Raw genomic sequence first — 25,669 nt, forward strand, 5'->3', positions numbered from 1 at the left:
AACCAACGGCAAAAAGGAAGACCTTTCTCTGTCTCTCTCTCACTGTCCACTCTGCCTGTCAAAAAAAAAAAAAAAAAAAAAGTGTGTCCCTAAGTACCTTCCTTTTTTAAAATATGGAAGTCTTTAGAAGGAACTACCAATACTGAGCGGAAAACATAACAGAAAAACCAAAAAGAACTTAGTAAGAAAAAGCTTGTTGAAGAAAAGGCAATAAATGAGGGTCTCAAGATTATATGTCTTAGCTCTTTGCCTACCGGCAACATTTCAGTGTTTACCCAAAACTTGCAGCAGTTTTGTGCATAATTTACTCCATGTATTAATGCTGAGCTCAGGGTAGGAAGAATCGCGATGTAAGGGCTGCATAAACCTCAAAATGCCAAAAACGACCTATGCCCTCAGGACAGTCAGGTGGAGTTTTTGTTTGTTTAAGTGATCCTGGCACTGTAAGTATATAATCACTGAAAATTAGAAAATGAACTGTAGGTAGTCCCCCTATTTTTAAAGCACCAAGGCTCGAATCTGTTTAATTTCCCTAGATTGAAAGACAGAGTGGAACTTCTGAGAGGATCTGTTCCCACAAATTCAGGGGAATTACCAAGGCTTTACGAGAGACAGGAACAGGGTAGTGGTTCAGGTCTATGTGAGTCAGACGTGAAGTGCTGAAGCTAGAAACGACAGCTTTGTTCTTTCAAGCTAGAGCTGGAGAGCTAAGAGTTCATAAAGGATTGAGGGAGTGCTTGATAACGTGGAGTTGGCTAATGCTAAACTACCTAGAACGAATGTCTGCAACCTGTTCACGACAAGGAAGTGTGAGACGAGTTCATAAGAAGTAGCCATAACCTATTTAGAAAGTCAGTATTGTTCATGAAGTGAACTTTTCTGAAAGGCCAATTCAAAGCACACACACAAAGAAAAAGCTGGAGCAGTGGATGGATGCATTTCTTCCATATCGGTGGGCGCCACAACCCAAGCTTGCTCTGTGGAAGTAGTTGTGCACGTGCTGAGAGCAGCTCTTAACGCCGCTTTCTTAAGATGATCTGAGTGTTCTTCAGAATGTTCATGGGGAAATGGAATTAAAAGACGGTTTTGCTCCAAAAAGCTTTGAAATCCAGCACAAATATTTTTAGAACATGAATTGTCCATGAACTTTTTGAAGATCCTGTGTATTTATAATTTCAAAATTTAGGGGCTCACAATAAACTTTTAATTCTGTTTCCCAAGAACTTTCTGGAGTGCCCTCGTAATACTACCTTAATTAAGGACTTTTTTCTGTGTCTTGGCCATTGCTGAACAACCAAGATGGGACTAGGAGTGGGCTCTTGGGTTGTGTTTGGATTCAATAGAAACTTTGTATACAACTGGAACTATGCTTGAAAACTTCACATGTTTGTTAAATTACCAGATGGTATTGCTTAGGGTTTGGTTTTTTTTGTTTTTTTTTTAATGTCAAAAGACCCTGTTATCTAGAAGTCAGATCCTCAGTTTATCTTTTCGGCGAATGGGTGATGATTTCTCAATTTATATTCTGAGAGTTGCCATCTCATTGGAATTTGAGAAAGCAAACTTCAAAAAATGTTTTTTTCCTGGACTGTTCCAAATGGTCTTTAATGAGAGATGGCTCCCATCTGCTGGTTCACTCCCCAAATACCTACACTGGCCTGGGTTAACCCTGGAGCCGGGCCCCAGCCAAACTCAGAAACCAGGAGCTCAATCCAGGTCTTCTGCACGGATGGCAGGAACCCAGTTAGTCGCGACATCACTGCTGCTTCCCGGGGTTTGCGTTTGGGAAGCTGGGGCCAAGTATCAAACCCAGGTTCTCCAACGTGGGACGTAGGCATCTTAACTGCGAGCTCAAACACCCAACCTCCGCATCCGCCTGAAGCCCTGTCATTTGTCCTCATGTCAAAGTCTGTATTTGTGACTGAGTTGCAGAAAAGGGCCTTTTTTCTTTACTAATATGCCTGCCTTTCTTCATGTGCCTGCTCCGTTTTCTCCACGTTCTAAGTACCATTCCTTTAGATCTTAGGGCCTTTATAGCCGCCTGCTGTGCCACCCCACCCCCACTGCTGGGACATTCTTAGAAGAATCACTAGGACTCTAGGTCTCTCTCCCCAAAGCCTTTCATTGCCTTTGAGAGTATATGTGATTTTCCCATCATTCCCCATACTTTTAGTTTCGATTTTTTTTTTTTTTTTTGTAAGGCAGAGAAGCAGACACAGAGAGGTCTTCCATGTTCTGGTTGACTCCCCAAATGCCGACAACAATTGGGGCTAAGCCAGGACAAGGCCAGGGACCCAGAACTCAATCCAGGTCTCCCACATGGTGACAAGGACCGAAGTATTTGAGCCATCAATGTTGCCTTCTAAAGTGTGTAATGGCAGGAAACGAATTCGAAGTGTAGCTTGGGACTGCAACCCAAGCACTTCAATGTGGGATGCAGGAGTTATAAGCAGCAGCTTAACCACTGCAGCAAATGGCTACCCCTTTCCCATGCTTTTTATTTTTCTAAATAGCTGGGAACCTAACAGCTCCTGGGCCAGGCCTGTGAAGCTTCCCCCAGACACAGCAGTTGTAGGGTTTCATCGTATCCTCTAGCATTGGCCTTACATTTCAACTCAAGTTCTCTTGTTTTTCTGGCTCCGTTAGAGGGCACCTAATCCCATATTTTGCATATTACCTACTTCGAATCTCACCTCCCTTTTCTGCAATAATTACCTCTTAAAGCTGCATGAAACTCAAACTAAGACCTAGAAATGCTGTGAAAGAGGAATTTGCTTTCCTGGGTAGCATCACTTTTGTTCTGGTTCTTTTCAAAACCTCGCAGAGAAAGTGCTGTAGCACTGCCCCCAGTGCACTCAGACGCACACCTGGGGGGTGGGGGGGAAGCGCTGTAGCACTGCCCCCAGCGTGCTCAGGCCCCTCTGGTGGGGTGACCCAGTTTGTGCAAAGTGAACTCAGGTACATAATCTGACTTAATCGTCAGCATAGCCCCAGAGCTGGAGGGACCATTATCTCCATTTTGCAAAAAAGAAAGCTGAGACTTAAGAGTTTAAGGAACTGGCCTTAGGTAAGGATTAAAATCCCCAAGTCTCTTGCCATTTTCAGAAGATTCCAAGAAAATGCCTCATGAGTTGCTTACGACTCAGCCTTTTTCATCTAACTCACTGGTTCTGTAATTCCTGGGCAAGCCAAGCAAAAGATTTCAGTCCACCTTAGGGTGGCATGATTACTCTATTCTCAGGTTGTCCATGGTGGTGGAAGGCGTGGGCTAAGTCAGGCACCAGTTCTTGTTTCAGAATTGATTTGTGGACTCCTTGGGCAATAAAGTGCTCTGCCTGCCAAGCACCTGTCAAAAGCAGCCCAAACAGGTCACAGGATTTTCACTTCATTTTTTACTTCGTTTCTGGGTCCCTAGGACGAGTAGGTAAGTGGCCCAGCCAAATCACCTTGTTGACCTGAGGGTTTGGTCTTTTTTCAGGACCATGCAAGTTCCCATTTACATACTTTGGGTATGTAGGTTGCCTTATCCTGGAAAAACCAAATCAGAAATGGGGGACAGGTATCATTTTTATCACTACATGATGCCCCTTTTTTTCTGTGCCCCCCCAAAGCTGTTTTAATATTCTGGCCCTACAGTTTGTTTTGTTTTGTTTTGTTTTTAAGATTTTTTTTTAAGATTTATTTACTTGAATGAGTTACAAGGAGAGAGGAGAGGCAGAGAGAGAGAGAGAGAGGTCTTCCATCCACTGGTTCACTCCCCAATTGACCGCAATGACCGGAGCTGTGCCGATCCAAAGCCAGGAGCCAGGAGCTGCTTCTGGGTCTCCCACGTGGAGGCAGGGGCCCAAGCACTTGGGCCATCTTCTACTGCTTTCCCAGGCCATAACAGAGAGCTGGATAGGAAGTGGAGCAGCCGGGTCTTGAACCGTTGCCTATATGTGTTGCCGGCGCCTCAGGCCAGGGCGTTAACCCACTGCGCCACAGCCACAGCGCCGGCCCCTCTACAGTTTCTATAGCTTTTTTACATCATCAAAAAGCTATTCAGATTAATTCACTAACCTGTGAGTCTGAATTCTGAATCCAATGTCTCTAACTTCCCCTTTGGTCCCTTTGGTGGTAGTTGCTACAGCGTCCTGACAAGAGGACGACCTCTTCCTGGGTTGGTTGCTGCCAGATGTCACACCTGCAAGCCAATTTGCTAAGCCCCCCTCCTTGTCTGGATGGGCCTACCCCAGCTTCTCCCAGTAGATCAGGGACCCTCAACCCCAGCACCATTGAGGTTTGGCTTGGGTCATTTGGGGGAAGGAGGGCAGGGAGGCTGTCATGTGCACTATTGGATGCTTGCCTGTAGAGGTCAGTAGTGTGCACATGCCCAGTTGTGCCCATCACAAATGCTTTCTGATGTTGCCAATTGTACCTTGGCGGGGGGGGGGGGGGGGGGGGGGGCAGGAAAATTGTCTCTATTAAGAACCACTGCTGGCCGGCGCCGCGGCTCACTAGGCTAATCCTCCGCCTTGCAGCGCCGGCACACCGTGTTCTAGTCCCGGTCAGGGCGCTGGATTCTGTCCCGGTTGCCCCTCTTCCAGGCCAGCTCTCTGCTGTGGCCAGGGAGGGCAGTGGAGGATGGCCCAAGTGCTTGGGCCCTGCACCCCATGGGAGACCAGAAGTACCTGGCTCCTGCTTTTGGATCAGCGCGGTGCACCGGCCGCAGCGCGCCGGCCACAGCGGCCATTGGAGGGTGAACCAACGGCAAAAGGAAGACCTTTCTCTCGGTCTCTCTCTCACTGTCCACTCTGCCTGTCAAAAAAAAAAAAAAAAAAGAACCAGTGCTTGAGTCAAATGGAAATCCATACCCTCATTTGTCTAGTCAACTTGAGTGGTCCTAGGTACTAAGGAAAGTGCTGGAAAAATGCTTTTAGGAGACCAAAACAACCCCTATTTTTGAGCGTGCTACTAAATATTTTCTGTACAGCCACATTGGATCCTTAAACTCTGTAAAGGCAGCAGTACCCCCTCTTTCACAGATGAGAAGGCCTTGGGTGAACAAACTGGCTGAAGGCCACACAGCCACGTGGGGGGGATTCTAGGCTCTTTCTGCCGCAGGTGCTTTAACGGCTCCCCAGGGCTTGCCCTGCTGCATCCCCCCTGGGAAGGACAGCCCATTCCCCCCAGCCCCATCAGATTGCCTCATGGTTGGTTTGCTGAAAGATACTATGTTGTTTGTGAGGCGGACAGCAAGCTGCCTGAGGATCTGTTTGAAAAAGAAAATCCAGCCCCAGATGTTTGTCACGCAGGCCACAGGGCTCCTGTGCTGGCGCTGTCGTTTGGGGCAGGTAGGGACGAAAGGGCCGCGTCACCAGGACAGGCATTGCAGCCTGCGGCACCCACCGCTCTCTCTGGGCCTCTGGCTATTGCGTTCTTGGAATCATGGGTGCAGTGGGCTGGGGGGGGGGGGTCCTTGGCCTGGCAGGCTGCGTGCTCACAGTGGCCTCTGGACACAAGGGGAAGAGGAGGGGGAAGCTGTGTTGGGGGCCGACATTCTGATCTGAGCAACAAGGAGGGCACCCGCAGGGGGGACCCCCGACCACAGCGGGGTCCTGGGGCCCAAGCCAGGGAGAGAATTTCCTCCTGAGTCTCAGCTGTCATGGAGACGCCTGTGCATCCCTCTCATTCCACAGAGACTTGCACGGGTGACCACGTCTAACGCTCTGCCTGTCCTCTGAGGTGGTTAGCCCATTTCACAGATGGAGAGGTGGGAACTGAGACCCGGCAAAGTCGGCTGTGGTGCCGGAACATTGGAAAAGCGAGGCCTACGCGTGCCTGCTTGGTTTGGGCAACTTCCCCCAGTGCCAAGCTGGAGCCTAACTTTTCTCAGTGTTTTCAGCCCTTAAAGCTGTCTGAATTCAGTTTACAGTTACTAGCCTAAAACGAATTCCCCTGGGCGTGAGATATTTCATTCATAAAAAGACACCTGTCTGGGCACCTGTGTTTATGCTCCATTCTGAGCCCCTGGTGCCCCCAAGCTCATGCTGGGGCGGGGGAGGGGAGGATGTTGCACACAAAACTTCATTTCCAGGTCAGAGCCAGCCTGGCTCCATTAGCAGGTACAAAGCAACATGGGGTCTCTGTCAGGCAGACGGGGCCCCATCCCCACCAGGCCTGTAGATGACACCCTGTTCAGCCAAGCCGGTGAGGGTGGGGACCTGAGGTATGGCACTACTCAGACCGGGAGGCAGGCTAGCCATGCAGCCACCGGCTTCCAAACAATCCGGGGAGTGGACCAGCCACATGGGGAGGTCAATACGCAGAGCACCCAGCCCAGCCCCCGCCAGCCCCGGGCGAGCAGAGTGGAACCTGCGTGCCGTTCATTCGGACACCAGGAGGGGACCAGCAGGGGAAATGTCTTCACTCCCAGGAAAAAGGTCATCTTTAGCGGGCTGGACGGTCCACTAATGGAGGCAGGAGAAGCTGACTGCTCTCACCTGCAGCCCCTCTGCCAGGGCCAGCCAGACCTGGGCAAGCAGGCAGCTGGGCTCGGGGTGGCCGCTGAAAACTCCCGGCCCGAATGGATCCTCAGGAAGTGCTTCCGGCCCTCCCCTTCCCACGCCTCTCCTGCCTCGCCAGCCACCCTCCTCCGCTCGCTCGCCCTCCCACTAACATTTGTCCTGGGGCCCAGCATTAGGCCTGGGGTATCAAACACTTGAAAAGGACTCTGTCCTCAGCAAGCTGGGTCCTCCCGCCCACTCGGAGCTCCCCTGGCATCCAGGAACCAGGACTTCAATGCGTTCTTCTGATGCTGTTTGAATTCCTTCCTTCTGGGCAGCTGTGTGCGCCCTTGGCACGAAATGGGGAAAGGAGCAGAAGGGATTAAAATAGCACACCGGGCAGTTTGCACCACCAACACAGGCCAGCTATAATAAACAAAAAAATCCAGGTGATGTAATTTTTGCAACTGCCTTTGGCATGGGCTCCTGTGTGGGTTTGAGAGCACACATGCTCTGTTAGTGGAACGGAAATAAACAGACCAAGCGCGAATGCTGTTGCGATTGCATGCTTTGGGACTAGTGTTGGGTGTGGTTACAATGCAGACTGCAACTTGCTTTGGGTGCAGATACAACATGCTTGTCATCTGTTCCCTGTCCCGGGCCTCCTCAGGTGACGTGTGGGTTGGAATTCATGACTTCTAGGAACCAGAAACTGAGCAGCCACAAAAGGAAGCTGCTTCCGGGGGTTTGTGTTTAAAGACCTGGGAGACAGCTTCTAGAAATGACCACCACAGGCGCCGGATTCTGTCCCGGTTGCCCCTCTTCCAGGCCAGCTCTCTGCTGTGGCCCGGGAGTGCAGTGGAGGATGATCCAGGTCCTTGGGCCCTGCACCCCATGGGAGACCAGGAGAAGCACCTGGCTCCTGCCTTCGGATCAGCTCGATACGCCAGCCGCAGCGCAGTGGCCACGGTGGCCATTGGAGGGTGAACCAATGGCCATTGGAGGGTGAACCAATGGCAAAGGAAGACCTTTCTCTCTGTCTTTCTCTCTCACTGTCCACTCTGCCTGTCAAAAGAAAGAAAGAAAGAAAGAAAGAAAGAAAGAAAGAAAGAAAGAAAGAAAGAAAGAAAGAAAGAGAGAGAGAGAGAAAGAAAGAAAGAAAGAAAGAAAGAAAGAAAGAAAGAAAGAAAGAAAGAGAAAGAAAGAAAGAAAGAGAGAAAGAGAGAGAAAGAAAGAAAGAAAGAAAAAGAAAGAAAGAAAGAAAGAAAGAAAGAAAGAAAGAAAGAAAGAAAGAAAGAAAGAAAGAAAGAAAGAAAGAGAAAGAAAGAACGAACGAACCACCACAGGTGGGGTCCCTGATCACAAATAAATACAGCAGACGTGTGTCACTCATGGAATAGCCCTCCTGAAACTTTTGAGAGGGCCAGCGTCAAGAGTGTGGAGCTGTGATTCACGAAGGAACTTCGGAATCCCTGTGATCGTCTTCACTAGGAGAGAGCAGGTAGCGTCCCGGGATGCACATGCCGGAGCCCTCAGCAGACTAACTGGGCAGCAGCCGGGTAACTCGGAGCTGCACCTGTGCAAGTGAACAAATGCACAGGGCCAGCTTCCTTCAGGGGGTTTACAGATGACAAATGCCCAGGGTGTGTCAAGGTCTCATTATCAAACCAAGAATGGAACAGAACAGGGACACTACATGCAGAGAGCCGCCCTTTGCTTCCCTTGCCGAGAGAGACAGAAACGTACCACCTCCGAGGCGAGGGCTCGGCTGGCTTGGCTCTCCATCTGAGTTACACTTCTGGTCCCAAAGCATTTCTGCTGTAGGACCCCAAAAGCGGTGTCCTCTTGTGACGACCCCAGAAACACAGACTCCGGACCAAACGATGCAATAGAACAGGAGGTAATTTATTTCATTTGTACAAATGGGCCCCCTACTGCTGCAAGCAGCAAGCAAGTGAGAGGAGCCCCAGAGCAGCTATCTTCTACAGCTTTTATAAGGCAAAACCACAGAATTAACATATTAAAGACTGGCATAAGTTCATTGGATAATTTTCAGTAGCGGGCCTTTTATGGCAGTCTGAAGTGCTAATGTCGGTGGAAAAGTACTAGGTCAAAGGGATACATTAGGGGAGGGGGTTTCTAGGAGACAGGAGTAGGTTGCTACATGCCTTGTAACTTTCTTAGTTAACCTTGAGCAAGAGGAAGGAAGGGGGGCTTATCTACAAGGCAGGTGTTCTGCGTATCTCCGGTCAGTAGCTGACTGCTTTCTCTGTGAACCGGTTTACTCCCCATTTTCCAAGGCCGTCTCTGGAACAGTTTGTCTCAAGAGCCCCATTTTTTTTTTTTTATGGTGGCTCTTGGCTCCTTTCACTGCTACTGTCTTCCTTTCTCAGGGTCAGCAGCGCAGATCTTGGACGGAAGAGGAAAGCAGAGGACGTGAAAAGCCTTTTTTTTTGCTGAAAGCCACGTCATTGCTAGTTAGTTGAAGCTGGAGTTCGAAGCCATTGGCCAGCTTCCGGTTTCTATGTCACATCTTGCTGCCTGTCCGATGCCTGGCTCGAATTTTCCCCATACTCTCCCCCTGGAAAAGTCAGCCAGAGGAAGACACCTGTCATAGGCAGGTGCCTAAAATTCCACCGTCAGAGCGTCATCTCATTTCTTACAGCAAGCAGTGTCTGCAGTGTGAATGCACCTGAACAGAACGTGTCTATACTCAGGGTGGGCAAGCCTGTTCCGCACAAGGTCAGAGGGTAAATATGTTCAGTTTGACGAGCCCCACAGATAGATAGCATGTGCCACAGCTCCTCAACCCCACCCCTGCAGCACGGGAGCTGCCGTAGACAACGCAGCAGGTGGCTGGGTCCGTGCAAATGTTTCAGGCGACTTCACGTGTCACCAAACAGTATTCCCTGCTCGAGTTTTCTCAGCCACCTGCCAGCGTGAATGTCATCTTGGTTCATCTGCCAGTTTGGCTATGGGCACGCGTCCCGTGATCCTTGTTCTAAGATGGCCACGTCTCTGCTGTGCTGTGTGAATAGCCTTTCATTGAACAGATGAGGTGGGAAAATTGAAGGGACAGGAAGCCACCAGGCAGGGAGGTGGGGCACGTAGACAGTCTTGCCACTGCTGTCCCCTGAGCCCGCCTAGAGAGGGCCAGTTGTCCACTGGCTGTCTGGGCAGCTGCTGTGCTTGGAGCACTCAGGGAGCCATTTGGAGCCATGGTTGAAGGCTGGAGTCCTCCAGCTCACTGAGTGGGAGCCAGCAATCGCTCACCCTGGACGACAGCTGCTCCAAGGTTCGGTCCTGCTTCCCCTCCCCCACATCTGACTGCCCGCACACACCGGCTGGAAAGGGGGCAAGCATTCGGCTCACTGGTTAGGTCGCTCGCATCCCATATCCCAGGGCCTGGCTTTGAGTCCTGGCTCTGCTTCCTCCTCCAGCTGCCTGTCAGTGTACGCCCTGGGAAGCAGCAGGAGATGGCCCAAGGGGTTGGGTTCCTGCCACCCATGCGGGAGGCCTGGATTAAGCTTCTGATTCCAGGCTTTGTGTTCCTCTTCCCACTGTGTCTGGTTCAACCTGAGTTTCTCTTCTTTTTTCTTTCTTTTTTTTTTTTTTAATTTATTTGAAAGTCAGAGTTAGAGAGAGAGATCTTCCATCCGCTGGTTCACTCCCCAAATGGCCGCAATGGTCAGGGTTGGGCCAGGCTGAAGCCAGGAGCTTCATCCAGGTCTCCCAGGTGGCTGCAGGGGCCCAAGCACTTGGGCCATCTTTCACTGCTTTCGCAGGTGCACTAGCAGGGAGCTGGATCGGAAGTGGAGCAGCCGGGACTCGAACAAGCGCCCATACGGGGTGCCGACGCTGCAGACAGCAGCTTTACCTGCTGTGCCACAATGCCGGCCCCTCCCTGAGTTTCAAGAGCAGGAGCGTGGCATTTAGCCCAAGGCCAGCACAGCAGGAGCCTATACCGCAGCACCTGGCTGATCACACCGGGCTCCAGCAGGCCACACAGTGGCCACCGCAGTCACTGGGCCACAGGGCAGAGGAAACAGGAGAGGGGTTTCTTGCGGCACTTCTGAAATCTCATTTCCTTCCTCATCTCCAAAGCAGGTGTTTCTATTTTAAGTGCGTCTTCAGTTGCTATTCTGGTCCTGAGTTGCTAGTTTTTTCCAAGGACCCAACTGCTATTCTTTCTTCCGGAGGAGGCACAGCAAACGGCGGTTTGTGCAGCCAAAGTCAGCTGAGAGACAGAGGCTCCTCCCAGGCCCGCCCCTCTGAGTCTGGGGCCCCTCTGCCGACTGAGCTGAGAGTCCCAGCACACAGGGCCTTTCCCTAGCCCTTGGTGTCTGGGTTCCAACCATGCACGTGGTGTCTTCCCGGCCCCACCAGCGAAGAGCAAAACAAAAACAAGCCAGAGCCAAGCACCTTCTAGAGAGACCTCAGCCCTGAGGGGCACTGGAAGTGACCAGCGACAAACCCAGGCGCAGAAGGGAGCAGTGAAGGGGCTGACCCAGCACTGTAAGAGCCAGGGCCACCAAACACCATCAGAACCTCCAGGTGCAGTGGAGAAGCCCCTGAGTCCTCTGCAAGAATTTGCATTCTTATTTGAATGAAGGTCTCAAAAACCAGTAGAACATATTCCACATGGTGCGAAAGATCAACTCACAGCACAGTGTTTCTTGAGGCCTCGGGGCCAAAGCACAGCCACAGAAAAATCAGAGCCGGCGCTGCAGCTCAATAGGCTAATACTCTGCCTGTGGCGCCGGCACACCGGGTTCTAGTCCAGGTCGGGGCACCGGATTCTGTCCCAGTTGCCCCTCTTCCAGGCCAGCTCTCTGCTGTGGCCCAGAAAGGCAGTGGAGGATGGCCCAGGTGCTTGGGCCCTGCACCCGCATGGGAGACCAGGAGAAGCACCTGGCTCCTGGCTTCGGATCAGCGCGCCAGCTGCAGCAGCCATTGTGGGGTGAACCAATGGGAAAGGGAGACCTTTCTCTCTCTCTCTCTCACTGTCCACTCTGCCTGTCAAAAAAAAAAAAAAAAAAAAAAAAGGTACACAGCACTTAGTCTTCCCATGGAAGTCACGTGCTAAGCCAAATCATGTCAGTCAACCCTGGGGACCACAAGACTGGGATTCCTTTGTTTCATAGAGGTTTGTGCAGGACTCAGCTTTAAAAATCCTCACTGCACTGTCTGCACGCAGTGTCCAGAGTGATCGGTAGCAACGGTGGACGTGGGAGAAGTCAGGAGAGGGCTTCTGGGGCTTGGGACCAGCAAAGAGAGGGCGCGAGAGGGAGGTATGCTGTCAGCCGGCTGCTGACCCGAAGCAGAGGTGGAGAAGGCAGAGAGAGTCCAGGGGCAGAGCTAGCGGGCGCGGCCGGTGCGGGGGCTGCAGCTTCCAGCTTCCTTATCTGGGCCTGAATCGTTACTTCCCAGGGTTTAAGGCCAAGTGCGGTTGATAGAAGTGCTGCTGCCTAATAAACAAGCTGAAATACGATTGGGACGCTCACACATGCCCCGGAGGCCCCTGCAGCCCGGTGAGGTCATCGCCCTGGGAGCAAGGAAGCCGCTCCTCACCTGGCTCCTTCCCCAGCCCCCTGCCTCCCCCAGGAGCAGCAAGCCAGCCTTGGCCAGTGGATTGGAGGCCACGAGGGAGGTCAGTTCTGGGCTGTCACAGCCGAATGTTGCAGCCCTGAGCTGTCCCTCTGATTGTCCAGAACCCACAGTGTCCGGGGAAACCCAGGACGCAGCAGCCTAAGAGGCTTGGAGACAGAAACAAGGGAGCTCACGCATGCGCAGGTGAGCGAACAAGGCCGTCCTGTGGCACAGCCCCGGCCCTGCTAACCACAGCGGGGACCTGAGCAGGACGCGCGCAGGCAGCAGCTGCTCCCGGGCCTACACCTGATGAGCCCGGGCCAGGTGCCAGGTCCCCTGGGACAGAAGCTCCAGAGACCTGGGCTGTCTGCCTTCTGAGGCAGGAACTTGCTAGAACCTGGAAGGGGTGGGTTGGCCAAAGGAGACAGAATAAGGCTGGGCGCAGACGAACGCGCGTGCAGAAACAAACGGAGCAGAAGCAGCACCGAGGAGCCACTTTCCAAACGCCTCAGGACCACGCTGACCGGGAAGACGGAGGCGCTCAGCCCCGGCCTCCGTCGGCTGAGAGGGAGCCCACCTCGCGTCTGCCCCTGGGGTCGGGGTCACAGCAAAATGCCACAGGCTGGGGGGCTGACAACAGGAGTTGGTTCTCTCACCATTTTGGGGGCCGGAAGTCCAAATCCAAGGTGTCGGCAGGGTTGGCTTCCTCGGAGGCCTCCCCCTCGGGCTGGGCACGGCCGCCTTCTCGCTGCGTCTCCACGCTGGCTTTGTCTGTGCGTGTGCGCCCCTGGTGTCACTTCCTCTTAGCGGGACACCAGCCCCGTAGGGTTAGGGCCGAACCGGTATGGCCTCATTTAACTTCAATTAAGTCTCGGGGAAGGCCCTGTTGGTAAACATAGCCACACTCTGAGGTGGGAGGGGTTAAGACTACATCAGGTCACTAAGAAGCATGGTGTGAGGTGTGGACGTTCCAGGCCCGAGCTGTGTCCTTGCCAGTGAGGGTCACACAGAGCATGTGACCACAATGACAGCTTCACCATGTTCATAAGACCACGCAGCAGCTCCAGACCTTTCGTCAGCCCCTGGCAAGGATGGGCTGACCTCTGGCCTCCAGCCTAGACACCTGTCTTCCGGGCTACAGGCTGTTGAACCAGCTCCGAGCCCTCATTGCGTCTACCTTGGTGCAGGTGGAACACTGAGGCTTTTCATTGGCTGTAGAGTCTAGGTGGGCTTGATGGCACTGGGCCCGGGGAACTGATCCACAGCCTGCTTGGGACAGCAAAGACCACCCTGCGTACCCTTCTGGCCGATGGTTATGCAGACAGCTAAGCAATATGCGTAGCTCCCAGGCTGGGCTAACACACACCTGACCCCTGACGCAACATCACATGCTAGGCCCATGAGTCACCCTTCTCAGACTTAATATAGAGCAATGGGATTTAGCCTGACCCAACAGCAGCAATTTCTCCGTGTCTGCTCAATGGGCCTTCACCAAGTAGAGCACAGTTAATAACACCAGACATCCACTTCCACTAAGGACAGAATGGGGAAATCGATTCTTCACGAGGGACAACTAGAAAAGCTGGACTATTTATAAAAGTGCAGGGGCCAGTGTTGTGGTGCAGCAGGTTAAGCCACCGCCCGGGACGCCAGCATCTCATAGGAGTGCTGGTTCGAGTCCCAGCTGCTCCACTTCCCATCCAGCTCCGTGTTAGTGCACCCGGGGAAGCAGCAGAAAACTGCCCAAGTCCTTGGACCCTGCCGCTCACAGGGGAGACCCAGGTGGAATTCCAGGCTCCTGGCTTTGGCCTGACCCAGTCAGAGCCCTTGTAGCCATTTGGGGAATGAACCAGCAGATAGAATGATTCTCTCTCTCTTTCTGTCCTCTCTCTCTCTTCCTCCCTCTCTGTGTAACTCTGACTTTAAAATAAATAATCTTTTTTTAGAAAAAAAAAAAAAAGCAAGAAGTATTCCTAAAGATAAAGAAATTTGGGGGACTTTTTTTACCCCCCCTTTTATTTATTTATTTTTTTTTTTTGGAAAAGTTGAGACAGAGACAGAGGGATCTTCCATCTGCTGATTTACTCCCTAAATGCCTGCAACAGCCAGAGTTGTGCCAGACCAAAGCCAGGCTCCCAGAACTCAACTCAGGTCTCCCCCATGAGTGACAGGGACCCAAGTACTTACGCTATCATCTGACACCTCCCCGGGTGCACATTAGTAGGAAGCTGGATTGGAAGCAGAGCAGAGGAGCATCCCCAGTGGTAACTTAACCACAGTGCCAATGCCCACCGCTAAAGAAGTGTTTTAGAATAATAAAAGGTTTGGTTCACCAGAAAGATCTAGAGAAAGAACTAAATTTGTATGACATAACACAGCCAAAAAATATAGAAAACAAAAATTGACAGAACTAAAAGAGAAAACAGACACATCCACAATTAGGAAATAATGACACATTTCTCCCAGAAACTTAAAAAAAAAAAGATCATAAGTCAGGGCCGGCACTGTGCACAATGGGTTAAAGCCCTAGAGGCGGCATCCCATATGGACGCCCGTTCAAGTCCCAGCTGCCCCTCTTCCAATCCAGCTCTCTGCTATGACCTGGGAAAGCAGTAGAAGATGGCCCAAGTCCTTGGGCCCCTGTACATGTGTGGGAGACCTGGAGGAAGCTCCTGGCTCCTGGCTTCAGATCGGTGCAACTCCGGCCATTGCAGTCATCTGGGGAGTGAACCATCGGATGGAAGACCTCTCTCTCTCTGCCTCTACCTCTCTCTGTAACTCTTTGAAATAAATAAAATAAATTTTAAAAAAAGATCATAAGTGAATCCAAAATGCACACTACTTAACTGGAGAAATTAACCCAAAATAACCAATACTAAGATAATATTCTAATACAGTATTGAAATTAAGAGAGAGAGAGAGAGAAACTCTTGGCTATCCAGGCAAAAAGACTAAATAACTTCTAAGAGAAAGAAAATGTAATTGTTAAAAGCATTTTGGAAACAACATTTTTTTCTGTGAGGGAAAATGAGTAAGGTTCAAGATTCTTGAGGGGGCTGGATGTTTGGCACAGCAGTGTGCCAGCCAGTATCAGGGTCCCCAGCTGTGAGTCCCAGCTCCACTTCTGGTTCCAACTTCCCGCTCATTTTCACCTTGGAAGGCAGCAGGGCATGGCTAGGGCAAGGCCAGGGCAGCTGAGGCACCCCTCCCGTGGAGGAGATCTGGGCTTGAGTTCCAAGTTCCTCACTTTGGCTCAGCCTGGCCCAAGCTGTTGTGGGTGTTTAGGAAGTGAATGAATGGAAAATATCTCGCGCTCTCTTTCTTTCAAATAAATACATGATTTTCTAAATCTACTGAGGGAAAGAAATGAAAGTCAAGAATTGTTTTTAAATTTAGCCAAACTGATCTTTAAATATAAATGCTGCTGAAGTTTTAGTTACAGAACACACAAAAGTCCAGGGGATGGGGCCAGCGCTGTGGCATAGTAGGCTAAGCCTCTGCCTGCAGCACTGGCATCCCATATGGGTGCCAGGTTCACGTTCTGGCTGCTCCTTTTCCAATCCAGCTCCCTGCTAATGGCCTGGGAAAGCAGTGGAAGATGCCCCAAGTGTTTGGGCCCCTGCACCCACGTGGGAGACCCAGAAGAAGCTCCAGGCTCCTGACATCGGATCAGCTCAGCTCCGGCTGTTGTGGCCATTTGGGGAGTGAACCAGTGGATGGAAGACTTTTCTATTTGTCTCTGTCTGTCTCCCTCTTTTTCTCTGTAACTCTACCTCTCAAATAAATAAATAAAATCCTAAAAACTCCAAGGGATGATAATTCTTTAGCCTTACCTAGGAAAACACGAAAGGACAAAGTTTTGACAACTCTGTGTGTGTGCATGTGTGTGTTCATGTAAAACTATAGCAGCATGAGGCTATGAAAGAGAATATGATATGTACTGTCTGCTCTGTGAAGGAGGCCGAGCAAGAGAAGGGGCAATAGAATGAGTGAGAATATGCAAAATAATTCACCTAACCATTCCCAGTAGCCAAATTTGGACTGTAGTGTATCATATCCCATCAAAAATAAATAAATAAATAAAAACAAAAATCAGTGCTTCAGGGAGAAATGACGGGGCCAAGAATTGCACAGGATCAGCCTGGAGTGTCTTGTGACCGCAGATGGAAAAGAAGATGTAGAAGCCACACTCCAGCTGCCCCCAAAACAGGACAATTTGATTACTGCAAAGGATGAAATATGATTAAATCCATTAGCTCCTGATCAAAAAATAAACTCAAATACCAATTGATCACCCTTGGAGGATGCTGAGAACCCAACTCTTCATTCTGCACCCTGGGAAGGAAAAGGGAACTCACTGAGCAGGCACCTTACTTTTCCCTATTGAACTGTGCATCTGGGAGCTAAGTAGCAGATGAAGTGACATCTCTAGAAGTGTTCCAGCAAATGGACGAGAAAGGCATGCTGGACCTGTGATGTCAGTATGTGGCAGCCCTGAGCCAGTGGACGCACCTCGGTGTTGAACCTTCATCAAGGCCAACCTCATAAAGAGGGAATTCCAGACATCGCGTGCCTCCTGGCGAAAAGCAAAACAAGCAAGTCTTTAAGAAGAGTCTTGCCAAAAAATAACAACAACAACAAAACTAACCTGATTACGATTAGACTTCTAGATCCAATTACCAATTTACAGGAAATACATCGGACAGAGAAATACGTTAAAACTCTGCCGTGGAAATGCCATCAGCAAAATCCAGAATATGAGTAACCCCCAGGACAGATGACCTCGTTGCCTCGTTGTTTAAAAACAAATTGTCGCCTTACGGCACCGGCACACCGGGTTCTAGTCCCGGTTGGGGCGCCGGATTCTGTCCCGGTTGCCCCTCTTCCAGGCCAGCTCTCTGCTGTGGCCCGGGAGGGCAGTGGAGGATGACCCAAGTACTTGGGCCCTGCACCCCATGGGGGACCAGGAAAAGCACCTGGCGCCTGCCATCGGATCAGCGCGGTGCGCCGGCCGCAGCGCGCCGGCAGCGGCCATTGGAGGGTGAACCAACAGCAAAGGAAGACCTTTCTCTCTGTCTCTCTCACTGTCCACTCTGCCTGTCAAAAAAAAAAAAAAAAAAAAAGGCAAATTGTGAGCAGAGAAGAAGAGGGAAACTATGAATTAAAAGAGACTTGGAGTGGGGGGTTGGCGGGAGGCATTTGTCCTAATGGTTAGAACACCCCCAGGTCACAGCGAAGCCCCTGGGTTGGACACGAGTCTCCCCTCCTGATTCTAGCTTCCTGCTGATGTGAACCCTGGGAGGCAGAGGTGATGGCACAAGTGGTTTGGGTCCTGCCACTCCCGGGATAGCTGGATTGTGTTCCTGGCTCCCAGCTTCGGCCCCAGGTCTTTATGAGTAGTTGGAATTGAGCCAGCAAGTAGGTGTGTGTGTGTGCTTGCTTGCGCATGCTCGCTCGCTCTCTCTCGCTCTCTCTGTCTCTCTCTCTTGCAATCTCTCTGCCTTTCAAATAAATAAACAAGAAAATAAAGAGACATATCAAAGCAGTTAAACAAAAAAAAAAATCCAAGATTAAATTGTAGCATTAACCAAGCATAGATATTTATATGTGGGCAGTGAAATTGTAAAGACTGGAAAATAATGACTAAAAACATTGGGCTGGGCCGATGCCGTGGCTCAATAGGCTAATCCTCTGCCTAGCGGCACCGCCACACTGGGTTCTAGTCCCGGTCGGGGTGCCGGATTCTGTCCTGGTTGCCCCTCTTCCAGGCCAGCTCTCTGCTGTGGCCAGGGAGTGCAGTGGAGGATGGCCCAAGTCCTTGGGTCTTAAACCCCATGGGAGACCAGGAGAAGTACCTGGAGCCTGCCATCGGATCAGCGCGGTGCACCGGCCACAGCGCACCGGCTACGGTGGCCATTGGAGGGTGAACCAACAACAAAGGAAGACCTTTCTCTCTGTCTCTGTCTCTCTCACTGTCCACTCTGCCTGTAAAAAAAAAAAAAAAAAAAAAGTTGGGCTGATCAGTGCCCCAGCAAGGTGGGAGGTGGCTGAGAGTACTTCTCACAGGATTTACCCTCATACATGGGAAGTGGATGCAAAAATGGTCATCTCATAAAAATACATTCAACAGTACCCTGTTTAATGTGATTTTCTGAAAGTGTGTTTACTTTAAAAGGTTCATGGAAATGTGTATTATGGAAAACTACGCGTGGGGGGTCAACGATTTTTGCACAAAATAATTTTTTGTGCCAGGGGATTCCAATGCAATCCCATCAAGGTTGCATGTACTAATGCCATCTCATTAGTCCAAGTGATCAATTTCAGTTCACATTGATCACACTGATAGGTCTAAGAGTCAAAGGGATCACATAAACAAGACTAGTGTCTGCTAATACTAACTGATAGAATACAAAAGGGAGAGAATGATCCAACATGGGAAGTGAGATACACAGCAGACTCATAGAATGGCAGATGCCCTAAACAACACTCTGGCCTCAGAATCAGCCCTTAAGGCATTCGGATCTGGCTGAAGAGCCCATGAGAGTATTTTAGGCATGGAAAGACAAGACACTCTGGCAAAAAAAAAAAAAAAAAAAAAAAAAAAAACACCTAAATGAAAGATCTCCACGAGTGAGATCCCAGTAGAAAGAATGGGCCATCAAAGAAGGAGGTACCTTTCTGAAGGGAGGAGAGAACTTCCACTTTGACTATGACCTTTTCTGAATAAGATCGGAGTTGGTGAACTCAAAAGGCTTCCATAGCCTTGGCAACTCATGTTTAGAGCCTAGGGAGATTACTGATGCCATAAACAAGAGTGTCAAATTGTTAAGTCAACAACAGGAGTCACTGTGTACTTACTCCTCATGTGGGATCTCTGTCCTTAATGTGTTGTCCAGATGCTATAACTAGTACTGAAACATTATTTTGTACTTTATGTTCTGAGTGGGTGCAAACTGATGAAATCTTTACTTAGTGTATACTAAATTGATCCTCTGTATATAAGGATAATTGAAAATGAATCTTGATGTGAATGGAATGGGAAAGAGAACGGGAGATGGGAGGGTTGCGGGTGGGAGGGAAGTTATGGGGGGAAGCCATTGTAATCCATAAACTGTACTTTGGAAATTTATATTTACTAAATAAAAGTTAAAAAAAATTTTAAAGTTCATGGAAATGTGTATTATGGAAAACTATGCATTGGGGTTAATGGTTTTTGCACAAAATAATTTTTCAAAGATTATTTATTTATTTATTTATTTGAAAGGCAGAGTTACAAAGAGGCAGAGGCAGAAAGAGAGAGAGGTCTTCCATCCGATGGTTCACTCCCCAGATGGCCACAATGGCTGGAGTTGCACCGATCTGAAGCCAGGAGCCAGGAGCTTCTTCTGGTCTCCCACATGGGTGCAGGGGCCCAAGGACTTGGGCCATCTTCTACTGCTTTCCCAGGCCATAGCAGAGAGCTGGATCGGAAGCGGAGCAGCTGGGACTCAAACCGGCACTCATATGAGATGCTGGTAATGCAGGTGGCAGCTTTATCCGCTACACTACAGCACCAGCCCCCCAAATTATATTTTTAAATTTATTTATTTATTTGAAAGAGAGAGATTTTTTATCTGCTGGTTCATTCCCTAAATAGCTACAACAGCTAGGGCTGGGTCAGGCTGAGGCTGGGAGCCAAAAACTCCACTCAGGTCTCCCACACAGGTTACAGGGACTCAAGCACCCGAGCCACCATCTGCTGCTTCCCAGGCACATTGGCAGGGAGCTGGATTGGAAGAGGAGCAGCCAGGACTTGAACTGGCACTCCGATATAGGATGCAGACATCACAGATGGAAGCTTAGCCCGCTGAGCCACAATGCCAGACTCTGAAGAAAATATATATTTGAGGAAGACAACCCCCTCAAAAAGTAGTAAGAAATAGCAATGATAAGAGCAAAAACCAATAAAACAGAAAATATAGTCGAGAAGATCAACAATGTCAAAATTGCTTCTTCATTCAAAATACTAAACTAAAAAGCTGCTGGTATGACCAATTAAGAAAGAGTGAAGTTCAGGGGTCGGCGCCATGGCTCATTTGGTTAATCCCCCGCCTGCAGCGCCGGCATCCCATATGGGCACCGGGTTCTAGTCCCGGTTGCTCCTCTTCCAGTCAGCTCTCTGCTGTGGCCCAGGAGGGCAGTGGAGGATGGCCCAAGTGCTTGGGCCCCTGCACCCACGTGAGAGACCAGGAGGAAGCACTTGGCTCCTGGCTTTGGATCGGTGCAGCGCCAGCTGTATCGGCCATTTGGGAGGTGAACCAATGGAATGAAGACCTTTCTCTCTGTCTCTTTCTCTCACTGTCTATAACTCTACCTGTCAAATTAAAAAAAAAAAAAAAAAAAAAAAAAAAAGAGTGAAGTTCAAACAACCCAAAGAAGCCATCACTGTATATCCCAAATGTATTCAAAAGAAAATAAGAGGGTACTATGAAAACTCTGGACATTGGAAAATTTATAATGAGCAAATTCTTAGAACACCACACACAAAAAGAGATTTTCAATGGACTCTATCTATTAAAGAAATTAAGTTTGTTATTAAGTCTCTCCTAGGAAGAACAGCCCAGAGGCAGGCATCTGACCTCACAGTTAAGGTGCATATGAAGATGCGGGCTTCCATATCAGAGTGCTGAGTTGAACACTTGGCTCCAATGCCTGACTTCCTGATGACGCAGATCCTGGAAGGCAGGTGGTGCCAGCCGCCCACGCCCACATGGGAAAGCTGGATTGCGTAACCAGCTCCCAGCTTCAACCCCAGCCCAGCCCTGGCCGTTTGGGAATTTGGGAAGTGAAACAGCAGGTGGAAACACTTTCTGTCTCCCTTTCTCTCTGCCTCTCAAATAAATAAATATTTTAACAATAAAAAAGCACCCCTGTCCCAGATGGCTTCTCTAGTAAGTTCTACTAAACCTTTAAAGAAGTGCCTACACTAATTTTTCTGGAAAATAGAAGAGGGATCAATCCCAAACTCATTTTGTAAAGCATGGCCTTGATACCAAATCTGACAGAAAAATTACAAGAAAGGAAATGTCAAGCCAATATCATTAATATAGATTTTTTCAAATTCTTTTGTAAAAATGGATTAGCAAACTGAATCCAATGATATATAGTATAAAAGGATAACATATCATAGCTAAATGGAATTTATTTCTAGACTGCAAGAGACAACTTTTGAAAATCGATCATTACAACTCACCACACTTTCAGAATAAACGTGGAAATCATGTTATCTCAATAAATTCAGAAAAAGTAGGCTTTGAAAATACAAGGTCAACATAAAATTCAATTGTATTTGTATAGATCAACAATAGTTTGGAAATGAAATTTTAAGAGCGATACCATTTATAATAGCATCAAAACCCCAAATACCTAAGGATACTTCTAATAAAAGATAACCTCTGTTAAAAACTGTACTATTAAAAAAAAGAAAAGAACTAAATTAATAAAGTATATCAAGTTTAAAAACTGGAAGACTTGATATTGTTAAGGATATAAATTCTTCCAAAAGCAATCTATAGATTCAACGCAAGACCAATAAAAATTTTATTTTTGTGAAACCAGATAAAGTGATTTTAAACTTCATAAGGGAAAGCAAAGGATTAAGAGTGGCCAAAAGCATCTTGAAGAAGATTTACTCTATCAGGTAGCAAGACTCATTTTGCAAAGCTAAAATGACTGACATTTACTGTTCTACTATTGATTCAAAGATAGACAAACCAGTGCAACAGGGAGAGATTCGTGGAAGCGTGGACACTGGCTTGACGGGAGGATGGCACTGCAGGGTGATGGGGACCCATGGCCGCTCTGTCCACTGGACCCACGGGTATCCACGGGAGAAAAAAACGCAATGCTACCCTATCATAGAACGTACACAAAAGTGAATCTACAAAGTAGATCTAAATACGAAGCCAGAGTAATATAGGACATCATCTGCAGGACGTTCTCAGCATAGGGAAATACAAAAACTGCTACACATACAGGAAGTGGCTGATCTATGTGAGTGTGTCCATTATAGGAACTCCTGTTCACACCTTGAAGAAAATAAAAGCCACACAATTAGAGAAAATATAACCAATAAAGAGTTTATTTCTAGAATATATTTTTTTTTATTAAGAAACATGTTAATGACCCAACAGAAAAATGAGCTAAAGAGTTAAAGAAGCACTTGCAAATGGCCGACAGACACGGAACAAAGTGCTGAGGCTCCTGGGCAATGGGAAGAACGCAAATCAAAGCCCCAGCGAGACGTTGCTGCCCGTACAACAGCTCAGGTGGAAGAGTCTGCCCGTGACTCCTGAGTGTCGATGAGAAGCCATCAGCGCACACTTGCGTGGACCGCGGCAGGAGGAGCGGTTTGGGGAGCCACTTTGGGAAACTGACATCAGCTGGTAGAGTTCAACGTGGACCACGTTCTGCAACCAGCAACTCCTCGGTCAGATATTTCCCCAGCAGTAGTGTGACAAAAGCATTCTGCCATTAGGCGGGCAACACATGACCGTATTTAGGGAGTAAGAAATGCAGAAGGAAACCAAACGCCCTTTTGGACTGCAAGCATAAAGCAGAATGACAAACACAGAATTCAGGAAAGGGCTTACCTCGCAGGCTGAGAGCTGGGGGCAGCGCTGGGGAGGACTGACAGGGAGCTTCGAAGGAAATCGGAGTGCGCCGTGTCTTTGCCCAGGTGGTGGGCACGTGTGGATGTCTGTCATATACCAACTCTTCATGACTTCCTTGGATTTTACAAAAATTCTTTTATAGGTATCGAGTATTTTATTTTAAACACATTTTCAAAATAGACAGCAGGCTTGCAGAAACATGAAAAGCACCTCCAATGCCATTTTGACCCTATCCCAAGATTAATGACTATTTAATGATTTGGTGTGTATTTCCCGATTTTTGTTCTTTGTGAATGACTAACATACGCAAGCTTGAGAAAAACAAAGGCGCACTTTCCCAGATCTGGGCAGCTAGGCAAGTCCATAGTAGACACCTGCAAAAAGCACTTTGGGAAACAGAAATCTCATCCCTGGCCTCATGCAGTCTGCGCATGGGCACTGGAGGGGCGGGGCATGTGAGGGTAGAGTCCCACCCAGGAACAAGGTCATGTTGGGTTTCTTTTCCTTCTTCCCTCCCTCCCTCCCTCCCTCCCTCCCTCCCTCCCTCCCTTCCTCCCTCCCTCCCTCCCTCTCTCTCTCTTTCTTTTTCTTTTTTTGTCTGCTTGCAGTGTTTTTGCTTATTTCATAATATATGGAGTTGATTTTAAAATGCCCTGAGCCCAGTGGGGAGGTAATATATTTCTGAACAGAAATCTAACAGTTCCTGGCAGGCAAATGGACTTGCTGACTCATGAATCTTCAAGACACCCTGGGCAGGAGGAGGGAGGGGGAGGGGTCCTGTGACTGCCTGCTGCCCGGGAAAGACTTGGGGGCTGGAGACAGAAAAGCCAGGTTTCCATCTCAGCTCCCTGTGATGTTGGAGAGTGGGTTCCCCGCTTCCTTGTGGGCGCAGGGAATGAGCGCATCCCACCCTCCCCCACCCCCCAACCTCAAAGGCCCTGGCCAAAGGGCTCTGAGGACCGGCAAGCCCAACAGACCCCTGGGTGAGGGCCCGCGGCTCCCCTGCAGGCTGGGGACAGGGCGTGGCCAGGAGACACAGCAAAGGACAGACAAGGCCAAAAACAAACACAAAAGAGTGCTGAAGATTTTTTTTTTTTTTTTTGACAGGCAGAGTGGACAGTGAGAGAGAGAGACAGAGAAAGGTCTTCCTTTGCCGTTGGTTCACCCTCCAATGGCCGCCGCGGCCGGCGCACCACACTGATCCGAAGGCAGGAGCCAGGTACTTCTCCTGGTCTCCCATGGGGTGCAGGGCCCTAGCACTCGGGCCATCCTCCACTGCACTCCCCGGCCACAGCAGAGAGCTGGCCTGAAAGAGGGGCAACCGGGACAGAATCCGGCGCCCCGACCGGGACTAGAACGCGGTGTGCCGGCGCCGCAAGGCAGAGGATTAGCCTAGTGAGCCGCGGCGCCGGCCTATGCCGAAGAATTCTAAAACAACCAGACAACGTAGGTTTTTCCACCTCTCAGAAGGAGGCTGCTAACTGCCCCGGGATCCTGTCGGCCTAGGGGGACCAAGATGATCCCGTGGCCGTTAAGTGAGGAGATCAACAGGAATTGTGCGGCTGGGTGCGGGACCTAACCACTCCGATGAAGACTCAAGTTTATTAGCCCTCAATCGCCGTGCAGCCCTGCGGTGTCTGCGTGTTGGAATCTGGCTGGGCACTGGGCTCCTCCAGACGTCCGCTCACCCGGCTGCTGATCCCACTCTGATGCTGCCATTGTTCCCAGGGGTCTTTACTCAGCGGCAGGAAGGCCTGGGAGGAGAGGAAGGCAGGCGTGCGCGAGGCAGGCGAGGACAGGCGTCCACTGTGTTTGACAGTAGCTGCTCAGGAAGCAGCGCCCACTTCTTCAGGCGTGCAGGGTGGTTTTCCTAAAACCCCATCAACTTGGCCTCCCTTGTCCCTTTCCATTCCTCCTTAGTGGGAAAAACCAGTCAGAATTTATGATTTGAATCCTGGCTATGCTACCAAAAAAATCCACCTCCCTAGGTTTCTGCTTGCTAATCTGTATAATGGGTCTAAATGGCCTCCTGCTAAGTTATGGAGCAAACAAAGCAAAATCGTTTAGTAGTGCTGAAAGTGCTAGGCGTGGTGAGTTTAGTTTCTTCCTTAGGTGCCATAGGACCCATGGGAAAACAGTTTGCTGACCAAAAGAAAGGTGCTTCCACCTGGGCAGAGGGAAGGCTTAGCGTAGAAAACGATTTTTTGGCATTTGCAAAGGAAGTCTGACCCATCACATTATTCTTAAAAAAAAATTTATTCACCTATTTTAATGAAAGACAGAAAGAGAGCTTCCATCTGCTTGTTCACTACCAAAATGCCCATAGCAGCCAGGCTGGGTCAGGCTGAAGCCAGCAGCCTGGAGCGCTATCCAGGTTTCCCCCGTGGGTAGCAGGGACCCGAGCACTTGGGCTGCCCCCTGCTGGCTCCCAGAGTGTGCATGAGCAGAAAGCTGGGGTCAGGCCCAGAGCCAGGGCTTGAACCCATGCACACCAGTGTGGGATGCAGCGTCTTACCCACCGTGCCACAGCACCGGCCGCGTGACGACTTAGAATTCAGCCACTCCTCACCCAGAGCTCCCAGGAACCAATGCTGACGAGGCGGCTCCCTACCGCTGAGGGCTGCGACGTCCCACCGCTGACAGCTCCGGGAACCTGGCTGGCCAGACTCCTCCAGGCCCTCCACACACCTGGCCCCAGGGAGGGTTTGTGTCTGGAAGGAGATCCCTGGAGTCAGGATGAGGCAGCCGTTGAGGGCCAGGCTTTTGTGGCTGGGTTGGGTCCTTGTCACAACTCCCTCGCTGTGTGTCCTTGGCCAAGCAACTTAGCAGCCAACTCCCCCCCATTTCTCATCTCCACAACAGGGGACAGAGAATCTCTACCCCACCCTGCCCCTATGCCACACTCACTGCAACATCACACAAAGCGCAGAGCAACGCCTCGCT

The sequence above is a fragment of the Oryctolagus cuniculus genome, chromosome 10 (assembly GCF_964237555.1).
Source record: "Oryctolagus cuniculus chromosome 10, mOryCun1.1, whole genome shotgun sequence".
Lineage (NCBI taxonomy): Eukaryota > Metazoa > Chordata > Mammalia > Lagomorpha > Leporidae > Oryctolagus > Oryctolagus cuniculus.